This window comes from Erpetoichthys calabaricus, chromosome 18 (genome assembly GCF_900747795.2).
Source record: "Erpetoichthys calabaricus chromosome 18, fErpCal1.3, whole genome shotgun sequence".
Taxonomy (NCBI): domain Eukaryota; kingdom Metazoa; phylum Chordata; class Cladistia; order Polypteriformes; family Polypteridae; genus Erpetoichthys; species Erpetoichthys calabaricus.
Genome location: NC_041411.2, coordinates 62,491,953 through 62,513,399, shown reverse-complemented (window position 1 = coordinate 62,513,399; position 21,447 = coordinate 62,491,953). Strand labels below are relative to the sequence as shown.

The window sequence follows — 21,447 nt, the reverse complement described above, 5'->3', positions numbered from 1 at the left end:
AAAATTTGTAATAAACAAAAATACTGCTTTGTCTTTGAAGAAATAATTAAAAATGAGAACTGCTCCAGTTTTCAGAATAGTTAAGGAAGCTCCAAAACTCACCTGAATGTTGCACCATGTGTACCTTGTCTAGCTGGTTCTCTCTGTAAGTTTGAAGGTGAAGGAAAAACACGAGATGAGCTGCTCCTCCAAACTCCAGATCTTCACAGTCTTTTGTGTTATAAAGTATGGTCATAACCCCTAACCAGTCTGGTATCTTCTAAGCTGGTTCTGTCCTTCCCTACTTCACACTATCAATTAATATCAAGCAGTTGAGGAATTGTCGTAAATGTGTACCAGAGTGTGGCCAATCTGCATGAGTTACCTTGAGCGTCTAGAAGGAAAAAAAAGTGATGCCATGAAGCAGATACTCCCGCAGGGAACAAAATTAGCAGAAAGAGATTGCTAAGAACACTATTATACAATGAGTTTCTTAATTACATCCAATTCAATTTTGTTGTGCTAGTAGAGCTAACAAAATCAGAGTATTCAAACCAGGAGAAAAGGCATCATCAACATTCAAAAACAACAGGTTAAGAACAGAGAGATCAGGCCATACTAATGCCAAACCAAAACTAGAGGCCAAAAAAATCAAAGTAACAAAATACAGGTAGAGGATAATACCAAGAAGATTAAACACAAGATTTTGTTACACGTGTGTTCCTTTATTCTAATTATATTTTTTCTGTATCAATTTGGATATTTTTACTTTTGTTTCGGGTCACTGAATCTAATTCTTTTGTGTAAATTTCATCACCAGTTGTGAACAGGGAGTCCCAAGAGCACATATGTCCCATAAACACTCACAAAATTTCCCAATGGGGGGATTACCATCAAAATCCTTACAAAACAAAAACAGCCTTAAAGAATCTTAATAAATAAAAGATTTATTTTTAATAAGAAATGCCCTGTGGCCCAAGAGGCTTTATGGAGCACAAAAGGAATTGCCTAAAGGCGAATTGAAAAAGTAAAGTGAATAATGATTTTAGAAATGGATGGTGTGCCCTTGTGCTAGCTAATTCTTATATTGCCTTACTGATCTTCAATAGAGAAGGTCAAAACACTTTCAGAAATGACCTGTAGAAAGTGGTCCTTGCTTCCTGTGACACTTTGAACTTTTTTGACTGCCTCAGCATCTGGGAATCTTTTCTGATGCTACCTGATGTTTGTCTGACATGTACATCCTGGACATTGATTTGAAAGTTCTCTCTGGATTCACCAAAAGTCCACCAGTTTGATTATATTCTTGATATTGATTTCCAGATTATAAAGGTTACATATTTCAAGCAGTTCTCTTATCTTGCATGTGTCTGAAGACTTGTCATACTGTGTTATGAGACACACATACAGTAAATGGTGTCACCAACAAACCTCAGCTACAATAATGAAGTGTCTTCTTCTCAAGATGTCGTTTGTTAGATGACCACCTGGGGATACCTGCAAGGTATATCCTATTTTCATACAATCGCTTGAATGTAAAATAACAATAAGATGATTGCCATGTCACATCTCCTATTGGTATTTATGCTATTATGGTTTATTTAAAAAAATGTCTTAATGTGTCATCTACATGCACTTAATCTCTGTGCTTGTCACATAGACATGTGAATATGGATATTAGACACATACTTGATATTCCTTCTTTCTTCCCCATAACTCTTAATGGATTTGTAAAGTACTTTGTAATATTTCTCAACATCAGTACAAAATATTGACGTACATACAGGATAACATTTTTTTTAAATGCTTCCACTGTGCAAGCAATGCATCATTACTTTAGACTATGAAAAATGAATGTCAAGAAACAGAATAGATTTCTTTTTAATTTCTTAATGTGTCGAAATGCTGCAGATTTCTATTTTTAATATACAGCATCCTCCTCAAAGCACCAAAGTCTGCCGTTGTGTTCCATTGCAGGTGACAGCAGTCTGAACACAAATAGAAAAACTCCAACACAGGTTTCAAGTGGAACCCTGAGGTGGGAATGCTGCAATGACCTTTTCCCTATTAAAGCTCTTCTTTCCATTAATTGTTTATAGTATTTAGGGCTTTTAATCCAAAGTCATACACTTTAATAGGTGCCAAGAGCAAAACGGGCCTTCCCGATTCTCAAATGGTTTAGACTAAACTGCAGCACTGATGAGCAGGCAAAAGAAGGTCCAAAGCTCACAGGTCTCAGGATTAAATAACTCCAGAATTTGAGCAAACATTTAGAAGAAAAATGTCATGATGTGGATAGTGTCACACATGTCCACTTAGGAGGCAGCCAGCAAGCCTTGAGGTGAGTGAACTATAGCAAGACAAGGGAGTAATATCAGGTATTAATGCCTCTCTCCTTCTTCCACCAGAGTTGTCGAAAAAAAAACATAAACTATTTCACTCACCACCAACAGCCCCAGATTCCCAAAATGGCTCCTATTCCATTCCATCACTTCCGCCTCCGACTCCCAAAGATGACGTCACTTCCAGTTGCCTTTGATGACATCACTTCCGACTTCACCTGATGACATCACTTCTGCCAACATCACGTCCGGTCTCCTCCTGATGACGCCACTTTTGTCTTCCAGTTATGATGTCATTTCCACTACTACTTCCTTCCAGTCGCCATTTTCTATAAATACTCGACTCAACTACTGTGTAGGATTAAATGTTATGATTTTGATCAACTATTTGCAATTGTTTTTGTGCAAGATCACCAGACATTATAAAAGGGACAACTCCCCAACTCTTTTTTGTGTCTTATAATAAATCATTTTCCTACAATAGGACCTAAAAAAATAAAATAAAGACAACAGTATGTGACGATGTAGGACCGCTCCATGTTCCCATCAAGCATTCTAGAGTCCTGAGCTCAACACCGTCAGTAATGTCAACAAGATGAGCTGACAAATGAGGACAATTCTCAAATGAAGCCAGGAGATAGTGCAAGAATGCTAAGTGCTTTTATTAAAAAAAAAATCAAAACAGTGTCCAAACAAAAAGTGCAGTGCATCATAGGTTCAATAAATCCATAAAAACAAGTGTTCAGTGGGGATAAAAACCATAAATAAATAAATACGATAAAATCCGAGGTTAAAAATGCAGTCTCACTCTTCCCGGTCTTAGCCCACCTCCGTCTCTCATTCTCCCAGGCTCACCCATAACTCCCCGCAGCCGGCAGAGACCCAACAGCCATGAGCTCCTTTCAGCCGACATCCCGTCTTGGCTTCCATAAGGACATCACTGCCAGACCGTCCGAGGTCAGCACTCCTCCCTTCATCCTTCGCGCTCACGCAGTCGCTCCTCAGATCCCTCAGGAGGACACCTGCCTTGCTCACTCCACTCCAATAGAACATTCAGTGGGGTGAACTAGCCCCTAGAGCAGGGGTGTCGAACTCCGGTCCTGGAGGGCCGCAGTGGATGCAGGTTTTCATTCTAACCATCTCCTTAATTAGTGACCAGTTTATGCTGCTAATTAACTTCTTTTGCCTTTGTTTTAATTGACGTGACTCGGACCCCTTGTTTCTTTGTCCTTAATTAGCAGCCAAACAATAATAAGACACAAAACAAGGAGCTACATGACCATCTAACCTGTGCCCATCACACAATAGCTGAAAATAAAGAAGGGTGAAGGTCTTACTAAAACAGACGATCAACAGTTTTGGAAATGTCTGCTATGGCAGAATGAGAGCAGCAACAAGCCATGGAATTAAATGACGGGTTCAATTAAAAACAAAAGTCAGCATCTCATTAAGAAACTAGTTGGAGTGAAATTGGTTGGAGTTTGAATCCCCAGTTTAATTGATAATCTGTTGGCTCGTTTCACATCTAATTTCTGTTTGGCTGTCATTTAATGAAGAAAAAAATCAGTTCAAGGGACTGAATCCTTAAAACAGGGCTAAAGAAAAGAAGTTAATTAGCAGTGAAAACTGGTCACTTATTATGAAAAAGGTTAAAATGAAAACCTGCAGCCACTGCGGCCCTCCAGGCCTGGAGTTTGACACCTGTGCCCTAGAGCATCAGAACCTAATGCTCCTTCGCGGGGCCCTAGCTCGTGCTGTCTCCTCCTTACAGGCGGCCAGATCCTCCTGCTAGGACTGCTCTTTCCCATCCTTTAACCTCCTTTTTCTTCCTCCTCTCCTCTATCCATCTATCCATTCCCTCTTTCCTGGTGTCGACCCTTATATATACACATCTCCCCACGCCTACGTGGGCGCAGCGCCTTAATCACACACTGTAGGAAGCCAATGAAGCAATTGAGAATGATCGCACCCACACGTGCAGGTGCAACTCGCTCCAACTACCTCAATAACTCCCCGTGGTCATGCAATTGCGCCTATGGAGAACGACATGGTTATGCGGATTTAAAACCTGCCCCTTTTTTTTGAAGCTGTGGACCCACTATACCATACAATAGTTTGTAACCAAGAAATGGACATGCAAAAACTTTACTCCATGACTTCTGGTTTCAAAATAGAGCAATGGTAACACTAAATTGGCATAGCATGGCAGAGTATGTGAATGTGCCCTACATCGAGGATTCTGCTTTGTGCTGTCTGTTATCAGTACAAGCTTTATCCAAGACTCTGTACTGGGAAAAAGCAGGCTGGGAAATGGATGGGTGAAAATTAAAGGAGACAAGGTACACTAGGTTTTGAGTTAGAATTGAATACACACTGAATGATCAAAAAGTTGAGCGAGGGCTGACAAAGTGACAAACTATACAAGAGAATTAAAAGGAGCCATATGAGAGCTGTCCTCAGAAATGTTTTGAATATTGACTGAGGGAGAGGCCTAGGGAGAAGTCATTAAACTGAACAAGAATTTATCAAAAGGTGCACAGAGAGAGTTTGAGAGAGCGAGAAACCTTCCTACCAAAGATTCTCAAGCGTCCTACAGGTGTTTGTGGGGCAAACTGTAAAGACGGGTGTTAAGGTGTATTGGAAAGACAGATTGGCTAATTAAACATAATGATTAAGATCAGTCATCCCTCATGCATACAGCCACACTCACTCATACATGGCCTGTTTAGAGTTATTAGGCAGAATATCCATACGAACCTGGGTGAAGGTAAAATCTCCACACAGATAATCACTAGGCCAAGATTTGAATCCATGACTGTGAAGCTGTGAAGCAGCAGTTCTAGACAGTGCACCATTATGTAGCACTTTGGTGATTAAATGCACAGTCAATTCTCGTTATTTGTGGGGGTTATGTTCCTGAAAAACCCTTTGCATATGAAAACCACAGATATTGAAGCATTGAAGCATCCTGTGAGAAGTATACTGAAGTATCTTATGAGAAACAAGTCCCAGCACAAGGGGAGACAGGGTCAAGAAATGCTCCTTCCACAGTTTCATCTACAAAAACCTTGTTATGACATTTACTTTCTCTATAGTGAAGTTCCATTGTCTTTTAGGTGCTATACCAGAGACCATGCTTGGGTCTCTGATGACCACAGTAAACCATCCAATCAGAAGTAGCGACGGGTGGTGTGTACAAAGGGCAGGGACTTAATCAGTGTGAGCATATGACTTGCATTTAATGGCATTCCTTGCTTGTGGGGAACAATTGCATAACCTAGTCCCTGTTATGAATGGAGGTCAATGGTTTACCCATGCTCCTCTATGAAAAACTAATGATAATAATACATTTTATTTATATAGCTTCACAGAGTCTTAGAAAAAACAGTAGGGTATATGTCGCATTGGATACAAAAGTTTTCCTGAATAGAACAATGAAACAGATAACAAAGCATTAAATAGAATAAAGAACAATAAACCAGAATAAAATACTAAATTCCATACTAAAAGAAAAACCTAACAAATAACCTAGTTTGTGATATAACAGACACACAAATTATCCTGAGCACCTGGACAGAGAGGTAAACTGAAAGAAAGGGCAGAATGTTAAGTTAAGTTAAAAGCCTTCCTAAATAGATGAGTTAGGTAGATGATACCTAATAGATGAATGGAGTCAGCTGATCTAATTAATTTCGGGATGTCATTCCGAAGTCTGGGTGCTATGGAGCTGAAGGCCCTGTCACCCATAGAGTGCAAGTTAGTGTGAGGCACAACAAGATTACCAGAATCAGGGGACCTTAGTGGGCAGACTGGCACATAGTGATTTAGAAGGTCACTGATGTAGTTTGGCGCAAGGTTGTTTAAGGCTTTGTAGGTTATTAATAGAATTTATATTCAATCCTGTAAGACACAAGGAGCCAGTGAAGGTGAAGCAGGATGGGTGTGATGTGCTCGCTGCTGCTGGTTCGAGTAAGGACTCTTGCAGCAGAGTTTTGAATCAACTGGAGCTGTGATATAAGATTAGAAGGGGCACCTGCCAGCAGCGAGTTACAATAATAGATGCAGGATGTGATAAAAGCATGAACAAGTTTCTCAGCATTAGAAAAGGAGAAGAATTAGCGGACACGGGATATGTTATGGAGGTGAAAGTAAGAAAGTTTCTTAATGTGGTTTATGGTGGGGCAGAATAAGAAAGGGAGGAATTAAAAATGATACCAAGATTCCCTGCATCAGAAGAAGGTCTGATGAGATCACCGTCAAGAGTGACTGGAAAGGAGCTCATTTTCTTAAGTAGCGCTTTAGTGCCAATTTGCAGGAGTTCAGTTTTGTTGCAATTTAATTTTAATGAGTTCTGCTCCATCCAGGTTTTAATTTCACTGAGGCAAGTTGTGAGCTGAGAAAGCTCTCTGATGAAGTTGCATGTTTGACATTGAAATAGAGTTGAGTGTCATCTGCATAAAAATGATAACCCAGTCCACAGCTACGAATAATATGGCCAAGGGGAACCATATAAATACAGAAGAGAAGGGGTCCGAGGACAGAGCCCTGAGGAACTCCTTACGTGACTCGCTCAGCACTGGACCTGCTTTTGCCAAGACTAACTAACTCTTGCCTATCAGTCAGATAGGTCTTGAATCACTGGACGGCAGTGCCAGAGATACCCAGCATGTTCTCCATTCTGGACTGTAGAATGTCATGTCTGACAGAGTCAAATGCTGCACTGAGGTCTAATAGAATTAATAAGCTGGTTTGTCCAGAGTCTGCTGCCAAAAGCAAATCATTGGTTACCCGAAGAGGAGCAGTTTCACAGCTGTGCTGTCCCATCAAATTATTAGAGGTTAAGTAATTGGTGAGCTGGGAGGCTACAACATGGTCAAGAACTTTTGATAGAAAAGGTACATGGGAAATAGGCAGAAAATTGTTAAGATCGTCACCATCAAGACCAGACGTTTTTTAACATGCGGGTTACAGAAGCGATTTTAAAAGTGGCTGACACAAAGCCATTGTTGAGGGATGTATTGATTATTGTTGTAATAGTCAGGATTATGGCATGAAGGCAGGATTTAAGAAGTGTGGTGGGGATGGGGTCCAGTACACAAGTAGTTGGCCTCATCTTACAAAGCAGGGCATTAACAAATACAGATTTGACTGGTGAAAATTTAGAAAAGGAGCTGGATGGAGTAGGGAGACAGGGAAGGATATAAATGGATGATGGATTTATGTTAGTTGAATTATTTAGATCTTTAATTTTATTGCGGAAAAAGTGGAGGAATTTTTCACAGACTTCAGTAGAGGAGGTAGTTGGGCCAGATGCAGGTTGAAGTAATTTATTAACTACAGAGAACAAAACCCTTGGGTTTTTAATGGCCACTTTCTATTATTCTGCCATAATGTGTGTTCTTGGCTGCAGTTAGTGCATCCCTGTAAGCTCTTTGATGGTCAGAGAAATCCAGGATGTGAACAGTGAGGCCAGTCTTACGCAACATTCTCTCAAGGCGTCGGCCAGTTGGTTTCATAGATCGTAGCTCTGAATTATACCATGGAGCTGAACACTTAAAGGAAACCTCCTTATGTTTTAAAGGAGCTGTTTTATCGAGTGCTGAATGAAGGGCTGAGTTATAGTGGTCAACAAGACTACCTAGTGTTGATGGAATAGGTGCAGACAGAAAAAGAACAGAAATGGATCCAGCAAGAACAGAGGGACAAATATTTTTAAGGTTTCGGAAAGAAATTTGACGTTTACAGGTAAGAGGACGGAGAGGTAATGAGACAGTGAAAAGCACTGCTTTATGGTCAGAGAGTCCCAAATCACTGCTATAAGTGTTGTCAACAGATAATCCAGATGTGCAGATCAGGTCCAGTATATGACCACCAGAGTGGGTGGGAAAATCAACATGCTGTCACCAAGGCAAAACAGTCCAGTAAGGATAGGAATTCATTTCTCAGGGGCGGCACGGTGGCGCAGTGGTAGCGCTGCTGCCTCGCAGTTAGGAGACCCGGGTTCGCTTCCCGGGTCCACCTTGCGTGGAGTTTGCATGTTCTCCCCGTGTCTGCGTGGGTTTCCTCCGGGCGCTCCGGTTTCCTCCCACAGTCCAAAGACATGCAGGTTAGGTGGATTGGTGATTCTAAATTGGCCCGTGGGTGTGTTTGTGTGTGTCCTGCGGTGGGTTGGCACCCTGCCCGGGATTGGTTCCCTGCCTTGTGCCCTGTGTTGGCTGGGATTGGCTCCAGCAGACCCCCGTGACCCTGTGTTTGGATTCAGCGGGTTGGAAAATGGATGGATGGATTCATTTCTCAGTTTACATGTAGTAATGTCAATATGGATGTTGAAATCACCAAGACATCTAAGTGCATCACAGACCTATTATTGCTCACTCTAATGTGTTGCTGCTGTGTGACAGGCCTCTCAGAATTTTTTTTCTGTTGTGCATGGCTGCAAATAGGTGGGATTAGACTGCGCATAAGCAAAATAGGTTACGCTTTTGTAATAGCGGATAAATAAATCTGTGGGTATAGAATGTGCGGATATTAAGGATTAACTGTAATTCTGAAATGTACAACTAAAGTCTTCTGCTGAATCAAATAAATGCTGAAGTACCTGCCATGTTAAATAGCATTTATATTAATGTGAAAGAAGAAAATTCTGAGAAATATATGTAAAAATAGATCAGTTCAATATTTACTTGTGTCTTTTTTAAACTGTGTTTGTCTCTTGAAGATATCTTGATGTTTGCATGTTAACAGCTCCAAAGTAGATGAGATGACAGCAAATTAACAGAAACTGAAGCTCAAATCATCTTCATTTCTAAGTTGGCAACAGCCTTAGATATGGTCACAACTTGAAATTAGTACTTGGTACAAGAAATCCATTGCTAAATTCTAAAATTAGTAGGTTTTAAAGTTTTCTTGTAGCAAAAAGAATTAGTCAGAAATAAACATACATGTCAAATTGTGATGATCAGCGAATTTCTCCAAAGCTTTATTCTCAGTGAAATTGCTACGTTCGCCCTTGTTCGTCAAATCATTTACTGATAATTCAGCTGGTTTTGGAGAGCTTTTTTCCCCAGCCCCCCATAGTGCTTTGCAAGGCCAGTGTGACATCCTGTTCACTTCACCTATCAATACTCACTTCACAGAAATGTCAGTTGGGGTTATAGTGCCAGATAAAAGAAGAAATCTTCTTATATAATACACTACCGTAGCTGTCTGTTTGTTTGTCCAGGATTTTCAATCGCCTGTAGCTTGCAAAAACCGTTTGATCTATTGACCTGAAATTTGGTACACGTATACTATGTGACGTCTACTATCTGCTTTCGTGGTGATGATTGACCTCCAAGGTTATTCCTGTTTTTATTTTTATTTTATTTTATTGTAGTATCAATTCTTGGAAGCAGCCAGCAGGGCGGCCGTGCAGCACATGTGTACGGGCGCCGATCTCATCCCTACCACCTTCACAGTCACTTCCCCTACCTCCTCATATCTTAAATCATTCTTGAAGTAGATTGAAGACTTAAGTGCCTGCTTAAGTGAAAAAATGAAGGAAAACTAAGTAATTGCAATACAAACACTGACTTAATCAGTTTTAACGTGTAAAGATGATGACGAAAGAAGAGAAGAAGTAGGCCGCTAGGGTGGAGAGAAGAAGAGCTGCTCAGGAAGCAGCAAGCGTATCAACCTCTGAGCAAACGAATGCTAAACGTACAGAGAAAGAGGATGAAAGCTATGAATGCTCAAGTCAAGTGTATTCACTCCACGTTATCATGCAGTGAGCCGTTACTGGTGTCTTTATAAGTAGGCACCTGTGTTAAAGAACCAAGTCACTGGTGCGTGCAATGAATTTAACAGAAATCTTGTTAGGGTGGCGTGTTAGCACAGCTGCACTGCAACTCCAGGGCAAAGTCTTGGGTTCAAATTGTGGTCCTAACACTGTCTGTACAAATTTTGCATGTGTCTGAATGTTTTCGGGTTCATCCCACATCCCAAAGACATCCAAGTTAGGAGGACTTCCAACCATTAAAACTGCACAGCACCAGTGAATTTACCCTTCTACAGACTGGTATTCTGCAAAGGGTTGGCTTCTTTCTTAAGTCATTTACTGCTGGTGTTGGCTTAGGCACCTCCTACAAGAATTTATTGTTATAGGCAAGTTTGAAAAACAAATAATCAAGTTAATTAATCAATTTATACTTTAAGCTTAGTTTTTTAACTTTACAATCAAAAGAACTTGTTTGTTTGATTGTACTTTTTTAGCCAAGTAACAACTGACAGCAAGTGATTTTTTCTTACATCTGAATCGTATTTAAAGGATCAAGGATGAACATACATTTACTTTCCTGAAGATTATTCTTCCACTGATCCTGACAAGGACAGCAAGCATAAACAGTTCCGAAGGTGTGATCTCCCTCTCAATGTGTTTATTATGTTGCTGCTTTCCTGCTACACATCTGAGCACACCTTGCCAGCTCTTGATTTCTGTTTCCATTCTGAGCTTGTCATTTCAGAGAAATCTTCAGGGTAGAAGGAAAAAAAATCAGTCTGTCTTTACTTCTTTGCGTCAGCAGACAAAAAGCAATGAAAGTATTTTGTCAGCTAATAGCATCAACACTGTATGGACAAGCAGAGCGCTTACCAGGGTGGCAAGGCGCAGAATAGACAAATACACATTTCAGTCAGCTGTTTTTAGTCTTTTTCCGTTCCTTTGAAAGCACATTTTGTTCCTATATTTTTTCATTTTGTACTTTGAAATTTTTTTTCTCCTGAGTACAACTTATGAGAATAAATCAATGCATCTGTTAGAAGACTGTGATGTATGCCGGTAAGAGGATTGAGCAAAGGAGAGCAAGAGAGAAGGATCAGGAGATGCAAAACATAGTAAAAGACAAATAAAATACTAAAACCAGGAGAATTAACCCTATGTGTATCAAGGCTAAATCTCTAAATGAAACTTAAAGTAAAAAAAAAAATAGGGTTGTATTTGTAAACCACAGTTTGAAGAAGAAAAAAAACATAAGCAATAATGGTGTTGAGAAAAATCCACAATTTTGGATCCTTTCACTGTCAGTGTGTGATGCCATTATAAATACAGTCAAGCTGATAATGTTACATGACACAACTTCTTGGAACACACCCGTTAGCAACCACTTGTCACGCTGTAGCATTGGGATCAGAAAATATCATTGAAGAATTTCCAAAGCATATCTTAAAATAAAACAGTAAGTCTAAATATACGCTTTCATAGAGCATGAAAGTAAAATTGAATTCCTCATATTGCAAAACCAAACTGCAAAATTAGTACAGACTAAAGAAAAATGTATCCAGCCCAAAATAAATTAAAGAAACAAAACAAGCCCTCCTCCTAAGAAGTGAAGTTTGACAGTGAAAAGACCATAATAGTTTTGGGGCATGAATATCACAAGCAGGAACTCTAGAACATTCCTCAGGGTCATGGTCATGGCAATAATCCAGATAATAAATCTTTGAGTCACATCTGCGGGAATACGTTACAGATTGCACCTCAGATTTATTCTCACTGTTGACTTGAACAGAAGGAGAAAGATTAGTTTGCTAATCTTATTGGATGAAATAGTACAACTAAATCTTAAGAGATGAAATGAAGGGCGGAAATCTGAAAATGAGAAGAAAGTACCAGCCTACTGTATATATGATGGGCCTGATCCTTTTAAGGCTGGAACAGAGCCCCATCAGAAATGATACATAGAAACTCCAACAAAGAAGGTTTGAAGCCATAAAGGCATTCACTCTGCAACATTTTAATAACAATAATACTAATTATTATAATAATAATAATAATATATTTTATTTATAGAGTGCCTTTCCCATGTGCAAGGCACTTTAGTGGCTGTATGATATTATACGTTCCAAGCAAACTCAGCTAATGGTAACAATGGCTTCCTATTGAAGTGGAAAGTTGTATGCCTTTGTTACCGACCTCAGGCCTAGGGGAACCTGGGCCAGGTACAAGTCACTGTTGCTACAGGGTGTAACCACAGCGATATGGTGTAAAGCATAAAAGAAACAGACAGCAGTCCCGAGTCTCAGACCATACTTCTCTGTTCTCTTCTACCTTTTATTCTCCTTTTCCCAGAAATATATATATATGCTTCAATTTCTGCATAGATGAACATGGTAATCAGTGAAAACAATGGTGCAAGCCAATTTACTCTGTATAACAAATAGTGTAAACACATTTACTTTGAGTACTTGATTAGAAACCAATGTCCCCAGAACTCGTTAATTTTCCAAGGAAGCAGACAGTTCTATATCCCCACATTGTGTGTAGATAAGATACTAAATCAAAGCAGTCTGACTATTCAAAGCAGGTGACTCTTTAACAAGACAGGTAAATATTTGTGTCCTGTAGATAGCCATCAGCAATAACCTGTAGCAGAATTTTCCAGAAATTCTGCCTTTTCTTTAAAACACTGGTTTATAGCCCATTACACCTTGCACTAAGAAAAGATTAAAAAATGATTGGAAGTGACCATAGGAGGAACTATTAGCAAACCAGAACTCTGGGTGTCCCAGGTTTTCCTTCTGCCAGCACCTCTGGGTTTGGTGGAAGTGCTGATGTCCAGGGCTTCTTAGGCACTGCCTGGTGGTGACCATGGACCCCTATAGGGTTGAGCTTCCATGATCTGTTCCCGTGGTCACCATACAAACCAGGGTGGCTGCCCTCTCGTGGTCCGGAGGAGGTGTAGTCCCTTTCCCGGTCCTTCCAGGCATCCCGGCTGGGTACCGCCCCCAGCTGCCCGCCACAACATTAATAAATCATTTTTTAAGAAATTACATTCAACCATAACTACATTTATTTGGAATTCAAAACATCCACGTATCCAAAGAGCAACCCTACAAAGGCCAAAGGCAGAAGGTGGCATCGCTCTAACTTTCAATTTTATTACTGGGCAGCAAACATACAAACTATAAAAACCTGGACATGGACACAAATACAGTACATGAACATACACAGGCTTGGTCCACAATAGAAATCCTGCAGTAGTTCTTTATATTCCTTGTTTTGTGCCCCAATAAATGCAAGTTATTGCCAATATACTAACAATCCAATTGGGCTTCACTCACTCAGAATATGGAACCAATGTAGGAAGCATTTTAAGATGGAAAATCTTGTATCGGTCGCATATCTGCACGAGAACCACCTTTTTCAACCCTCGCAAACATATGCAGTTTTTAATATCTGGAAAAAATTTAGGATTAAATCATTAGAGATCTGTACATAAATAACGTCTTTGCATCCTACAAACAATTACATTCCAAATTTTACTTTCCAGCAACACATTTCTTTCACTATCTTCAAATTAGACATTTTGTTAAACAGAACTTGCCCAATTTTCCTCACCTCCCACTTCCCTCTATGCCGGAAAAAATATTGCTCAGTTTCAAGGACTCAGACAGCATTTCCGCAATATATAAAACCATTTTACAGTCCCTCCCTTTCAAAGATCCAAGAGGACAGTGGGAAAAGGATCTCTGACTCAACATCCCAGAAAAGGAATGGAAGGTAGCAATGCAAAGAATTCACTCGAGCTCCATATGTGCAAAGCATTCAATTATTCAACTCAAAATTATATCTTTCTCGCTTAAAATTGTCCAAAATGTTTCCAGGACAAGATCCAACCTGCGAACGCTGCAATCAAGGTCCAGCCTCACTGGGCTCATGATTTGGGCCTGCACCAAATTAACATCATTCTGGTCCAAAATTTTTAAATGCCTTTAAGATAGCCTTGGTGTCACAATCCCTCCTAACCTATTAACAGCTGTGTTTGGTGGGCTCACAGATGGACTTAAAGTGGAGAAGGACAAACAAACTGGAATTGCCTTTACTACACTATTGGCACGCAGACTTATCTTGCTAAACTGGAAGAATCCTAACTCTCCCCTTTTAAGTCAGTGGGTAACTGATGTTATATGAGGTGACTATACTTTCTTAGAAGGCTGGCGTCCTTCAACATCTGCAATAAGATGCTGCAAATGTTCTATCAGACGGTTGTGGCGAGCGCCCTCTTCTACACGGTGGTGTGCTAGGGAGGCAACATAAAGAAGAAGGGTGCCTCACGCCTGGACAAAATGGTGAGGAAGGCAGGCTCTATTGTAGGCGTGGAGCTGGACAGTTTGACATCTGTGACGGAGTGACGGGTGCTGAGCAGGCTCCTGTCAATCATGGAGAATCTACTGCATCCACTAAACAGGATCATCTCTAGACAGAGGAGCAGCTTCATCGACAGACTGCTGTCAATGTCCTGCTCCACTGACAGACTGAGGAGATCGTTCCTCCCCCACACTATACTAAGTTATTGACTGTTTTACCTGCATTTTTTTATCACTCTTTAATATTTTTTTCTTTATCAGTATGCTGCTGCTGGAGAATGTGAATTTCCCCTTGGCATTAATAAAGTATCTATCTATCTATCTATCTATCTATCTATCTATCTATCTATCTATCTATCTATCTATCTATCTATCTATCTATCTATCTATCTATCTATCTATCTATCTATTTGAAATTGGATAAAAATCTAATTCTCACTTAGAGGATCTGTGCAGAATGTTTTCAAAACCTGGCAGGATCTAATCAATAACATTTTAGAATAAGTATTTAAAGCACTGAGGAAACAGATTCTCTCTCCAATTCTTTTTGTTTACTTATCTTTATTCACTTATTAATTCACCTATTTACTTATTTTTACTAGCTTTAAGTTTTACCTTCTGGCCATGCTCTCTTTCTCATTGGTGGGGGTTGATTTGTTTTCAATCCGATTTTTGTAAAAATTGATCTATTTGTATGGAATGTTGTGTGAGTACAGTAAAATCAATAAAATTAAAAAAAAAAAAAAAAAAAACAGAAGTCAAAAGTCATTAACCAGAAAGTCTAAACTGCACTAATACACAGATACACACAAAGGGTTTTTTACTGAATTATCTGCAAAACTCAGAAGCTGACATATCTAACATGTTGATCTTTATAGTAGGGCTCCTCCTCTTCTTCTTCTTCTTTCGGCTGCTCCCGTTAGGGGTTGCCGCAGCGGATCATCTTCTTCCATATCTTTCTGTCCTCTGCATCTTATTCTGTCACACCCATCACCTGCATGTCCTCTCTCACTACATCCATAAACCTGCGCTTAGGCCTTCCTCTTTTCCTCTTCCGGTGGCAGCACTATCCTTAGCATCCTTCTCCCAATATACCCAGCATCTCTCCTCTGCACATGTCCAAACCAATGCAATCTCACCTCTCTGACTGTTTCCCAACTGTCCAACCTGAGCTGACCCTCTAATGTACTCATTTCTAATCCTATCCATCCTGGTCACATCCAACGCAAATCTTAGCATCTTTAACTCTGCTACCTCCAGCTCTGTCTCCTGCTTTCTGGTCAGTGCCACCGTCTCCAACCCATATAACATAGCTGGTCTCACTACCATCCTGTAGACTTTCCCTTTCACTCTTGCTGATACCTGTCTGTCACAAATTACTCCTGACACCCTTTCTACCCATTCCACCTGCCTGCACTCTCTTTTTCACCTCTCTTCCACAATCCCCATTACTCTGTACTGTTGATCCCAAGTATTTAAACTCATCCACCTTCGCCAACTCTACTCCCTGAATCCTTACCATTCCACTGACCTCCCTCTCATTTACACACATGTCTTCTGTCTTGTTCCTACTGACCTTCATTCCTCTCCTCTCTAGAGCATATCTCCACCTCTCCAGGGTCTCCTCAACCTGCTCCTTACTATCACTACAGATCACAATGTCATCAGCAAACATCATAGTCCACTGGGACTCCTGTCTAATCTCGTCTGTCAACCTGTCCATCACCATTGCAAATAAGAAAGGGCTTAGAGCTGATCCCTGATGTAATCCCACCTCCAACTTGAATGCATCCATCACTCCTACCGCAGACCTCACCACTGTCACACTTCCCTCGTACATATCGTGTACAACTCTTACGTACTTCTCTGCCATTCCCGACTTCCTCATACAATACCACAGCTCCTCTGGAGGCACCCTGTCATATGCTTTCTTCCGGTCCACAAACACGCAATGCAACTCCTTCTGACCTTCTCTAAACTTCTCTATCAACATCCTCAGAGCATCTGTGGTGCTCTTTCTTGGCATGAAACCATACTGCTGCTCACTAATCATCACCTCACGTCTTAACCTAGCTTCCACTACTCTTTCCCATAACTTCATGCTGTGGCTCATCAATTTTTTCCCCCTGTAGTTATTACAGTCCTGCACACACCCCTTATTCTTAAATATCGGCACCAGTACACTTCTTCTCCTCTCCTCATGCATCCTCTCACTTTCCAAGATTCCATTAAACAATCTGGTTAAAAACTCCACTGCCATCTCTCCTAAACACCTCCAATATTCCATAGGTGTGTCATCTGGACCAACAGCCTTTCCATTTTTCATCCTCTTCATAGCTGTCCTTACTTCTTCCTTGCTAATCCATTGCACTTCCTGATTCACTATCTCCACATCATCCAACCTCCTCTCTCTCTCGTTCTTTTCATTCATCAGCCTCTCAAAGTACTTTTTCCATCTGCTCAACACACTCTCCTCGCTTGTGACTACGTTTCCATCTTTAACCTTTGTCACCCTAACCTGCTGCATATCTTTCCCAGCTCCGTCCCTCTGTCTAACCAATCGGTACAGGTCCTTTTCTCCCTCCTTAGTGTCCAACCTTTCATACAACTCATCATACGCCTTTTCTTTAGCCTTCACCACCTCTCTCTTCACCTTGCGCCTTATCTCCTTGTACTCTTGTCTACTTTCTGCATCTCTCTGAATATCCCACTTCTTCTTTGCCATCCTCTTCCTCTGTATACTCTCCTGTATTTCCTCATTCCACCACCAGGTTTCCTTTTCCTCCTTCCTCTTTCCAGATGTCACGCCAAGCACCCTTCTTGCTATCACCCTTACTACATCTGCTGTAGTTTCCCAGCTGTCCGGTAACTCTTCACTGCCACCCAGTGCCTGTCTCACCTCCTCCCTAAACTCAACTTTGCAGTGTTCCTTTTTCAACTTCCACCATTTGATCCTTGGCTCTGCCCTCACTCTCTTCTTCTTCTTGATCTCCAACGTCATCCTACAGATGACCATCCTATGCTGCTTAACTACACTTTTCCCTGCCACCACTTTGCAGTCTTCAATCTCCTTCAGATCAACTCTCCTGCATAGGATGTAATCTACCTGTGTACATCTTCCTCCACTTTTGTACATAACCCTATGTTCCTCCCTCTTCTTAAAATGCATATTCACCACAGCCATGTCCATTCTTTTGGGAAAGCCAACTATCCTCTGACCTTCTTCATTCTTCTCCTTGACACCATACCTACCCATCACGTCCTCGTCTCCACTGTTCCCTTCACCAACATGCCCATTGAAATCCGCTCCAATCGCCACTTTCTGTCCCTTGGGTTCACTGTTCATCACTTCATCCAACTCACTCCAAAAATCTTCTTTCTCATCCAATGCACACCAAACTTGCGGTGCATATGCACTAACAACATTCATCATCACACCTTCAATTTCCAGCTTCATAATCCTCACTCTGTCTGACACTCTTTTCACCTCCAAAACACTCTTGACATACTGTTCCTTCAGAATAACCCCTACCCCATTTTTCCTCCCATCCACACCATGATAGAACAATTTGAATCCACCTCCGATCCACCTGGCCTTACTTGCCTTCCAGTTAGTCTCTTGCACACACAATATATCAACCTTCCTTCTCTCCATCATATCTGCTAACTCTTTCCCCTTACCAGTCATACTGCCAACATTCAAAGTTCCTACCCTCAGTTCCACTCTCTTTACTTTCCTCCTCTCCTCCTGCCTCCAGACACATCTTCCCCCTCTTCTTCTCCTTCTTCGGCCAACAGTAGCCCAATTTCCACCAGCACCCTGTTGGCTAACAGTTCTGGTGGCGGTCGTTGTTAACCCGGGGCTCGACCGATCCGGTATGGAAATTTGTATTGTTGTCCGCATATTGATTTGGCAAAATTTTACATTGGATGCCCTTCCTGACGTAACCCTCCCCATTTATCTGGGCTTGGGACTGGCATGAAGAAACACACTGGTTTGTGCATCCCCTGTGGCTGGGTTAAAAATGTTCTGGCTCATCCGGGATTTGAACCCAGGACCTCTCGCACCCGAAGCGAGAATTATACCCCTAGACCAATGAGCCACTATCTTTATAATATTGCTCCAAAGGTGTTAATTGCCCAACCTCCTCCAAAGCAACTGTCATCACATCTTGTCGACAGTGACACAAAAGCTTTAGGAAAAACAATATGACAATGGAAATGATGCAACATAACTCTTAAACCTGAATCATGACAAAAGTATCCACAATGCAATAGTGGTATTTTTTTCCTGGTCCTTACTGGCGCCCTTCATTATACTCACAAAAATATCCTCACTTCACAGCTTATTTTACAGCAAACGAATCACCAATATCTTGAAATGAAATGTGAACTGAAATTCTAGGTTTAGGAAAATCATGCATTTAATGATTACTGTCTGAACTTTAGAGGAAGACAATATATTAAGGGTATGAAATGGGCACTTTTTAAAAACTGGTCATCGACCACAAGATTACAATACACTGCTGCAAAGGTAGGGAATCTGTGATAAAATACATGAAGATGGCTTCCTATTGATTTCCTGGGGAAGGGATTGGTTAGAGAAGCCCCATAGGATGTCATTGAGAGGATTTATCCAAACAACAAACTACATATGCCACAGTCCCACATATCCACCAAAAACGTTTCCCACAAGAAATACTGAAAACCAAAAAGTCCTTTATTTTGGTAATGAACAAATAGCTAACAAATGTAAGAATTATGTCAGGAAACACTTCTTTACTTGAAGGGTTGTGGGAATTCAGAAGAAACAAACACTGACAACCTTTGTCAGATTTTTATGTTCTCATCCAGCTGTTTTAATATATTTAAGGTTTTGTGATTTGTATAAATGATAAATGGAAAACGAGCTTCCTCTAGCTAATGACTATTCTTCTAACACTAATTTTAGTGCTAGTAATTCTCTCCACTCACATCATAATTTTGTTCATCAGGAGGTAATGTTTTGGGGAAAAATGTACATAGATGTAGTTTTCCCAATTTTAGGCATATTTGCATTGTCCACTTTTTAATCTTTGCAACTCTTTCAAACCCTCCTGCTCTGAAACCTAAAAATGTAATGATGCTGCCATGATCCACACCACAGTTAAGTCATACTTTCTTAGTGATAGGTTGAGGAATCCAATAAACTTAATGTCACTGCTGAAATACTACTGTTTCCATAAGGCATGTCATATATTAAAAGGAAGTTGCTACTTTGAAAGCTCAGCCGATGATAAACAAAAATCCAAAGAATTAAGAGGGGTTCCCAAACTTTTTCATATGACTATAAATTATATATATATATATATATATATATATATATACAGTATATATATATATATAAATATATATATATATATATAAATATATATATATATATATATATATATATATATATATATATATATATATATATATATTTTGTGAGGGATGGCCGGCCTGTCATCCCGGCCAATACCCCAGGCCACCAGATGGAGCTCTCCCTTTGGCATAGAGGTTCCCCGAATTCCAGCAGCGCCTCATGGACTTTGTAGTTTTTACAACCAGCCCTGCTGGATACCATGGGGACCTCCAGGAGACGCTGTAAGGAGGATCAGGGAATTCTACATGCCCTATACCTGGAAGTACGTCATAGGCAAAGCAACAAGGGAAATGACGTGCTTCCGGGATGAAGAAGAGGATTTTTATCTGACCCGGAAGTGATAGGAGATCACATGGACTGAGGGATTGGAAACACTTCCTGGTCAGGGAATATAAAAAGACTATGGGAAATCCCAGACGATGAGCTGAGCTGGGTGGATGGGTGGCAACGCGTCTGGGAGTGGAGGATTGATTATTGTATTGATTAATATGAGTGTTGTGGAGAGTAGGGTGCTTTGTGCACTTTATTATTATAATAAATATTATCATTGGACTTTTATCTGGTGTCTGATGTCTGGTCTGAGGGTTCAAGGGGTCGACAGTGCCTCTATTTGTCACAATATATATATATATATATATATATATATATATATATATATATATATATATATATATATATTATGAGGGGCTGTTTAGGAAAAAAAGATTGGTTCATAAATATATACATTGGTTCAGATATATATATCGGTTTGGATACATTGGTTTGAATATATACATTGGTTTTAATACATCCGTTCAAATATATATATATATATATATATATATATATATATATATATATCGGTTCAGATATATACATCGGTTGGGATACATTGGTTGAGATATATATATCGGTTTGAATACATCTGTTCAGATATATACATTGGTTTAGATACATTGGTTGAGATATATATAAATTGGTTTGCATAGATCCATTCTGATATATATACATTGGTTGAGATGTACTGTATATATCTGAACGGATCTATTGGTTGGGATTTACGGGCAGGCACAATGCGGCCACCCAAGTTTAGCATCTCCCTTTTGCTTCATCATTGCTTCAACACTGTTGTCATTATTGCATGTATTTTTTACAAGTAGCATATGCCTGTCTGTCGCGTTTTGTTTCGTAAGCCGTCTTGGTTGGGGGTCCTCGACTTCAAAGCACGTTTTTTACTTTCATTATTTAAAACACTGCACAGATACCCGCCTCCTCGCCCCGCTCCATCCCGCACCGGCTCAATGCACCCACCTCACTTGCTCCCTCTTGTCCCTCCCATGACAGATTCTTCTCAAAAACAGAGTTACCGGAAAACATTGATCGCGGTGATATCTGTTATTCCGTATTGCAAGCATTTCATTAAAGGGCGATCTGCTTCAGCAAGGAACTTACTCCCATTTGCTGAAAGAATGTTATGGAGTGTGGCACCCGAATGGGGCTCATGCCCGGCCAGGACACCCAGGAAGACAGGAGGAGGGCTCATTCCTCCTCCAGACCACGAGGGGGCATCCGCCCTGGTTGTATTGGGGGCCACAGGTACAGGGCTTGGAAGCCCAACCC

At 40.5% G+C, this 21,447-nt stretch overlaps 1 non-coding gene across 1 annotated transcript; it reads right to left on the bottom strand.

The window, feature by feature from the left end:
- Positions 1-18,475: 18,475 nt before the first annotated feature.
- trnap-cgg (transfer RNA proline (anticodon CGG)) lies at positions 18,476-18,547 on the bottom strand. Its single transcript has one exon. It is a non-coding gene; the product is annotated as a tRNA-Pro (tRNA).
- Positions 18,548-21,447: the final 2,900 nt, after the last annotated feature.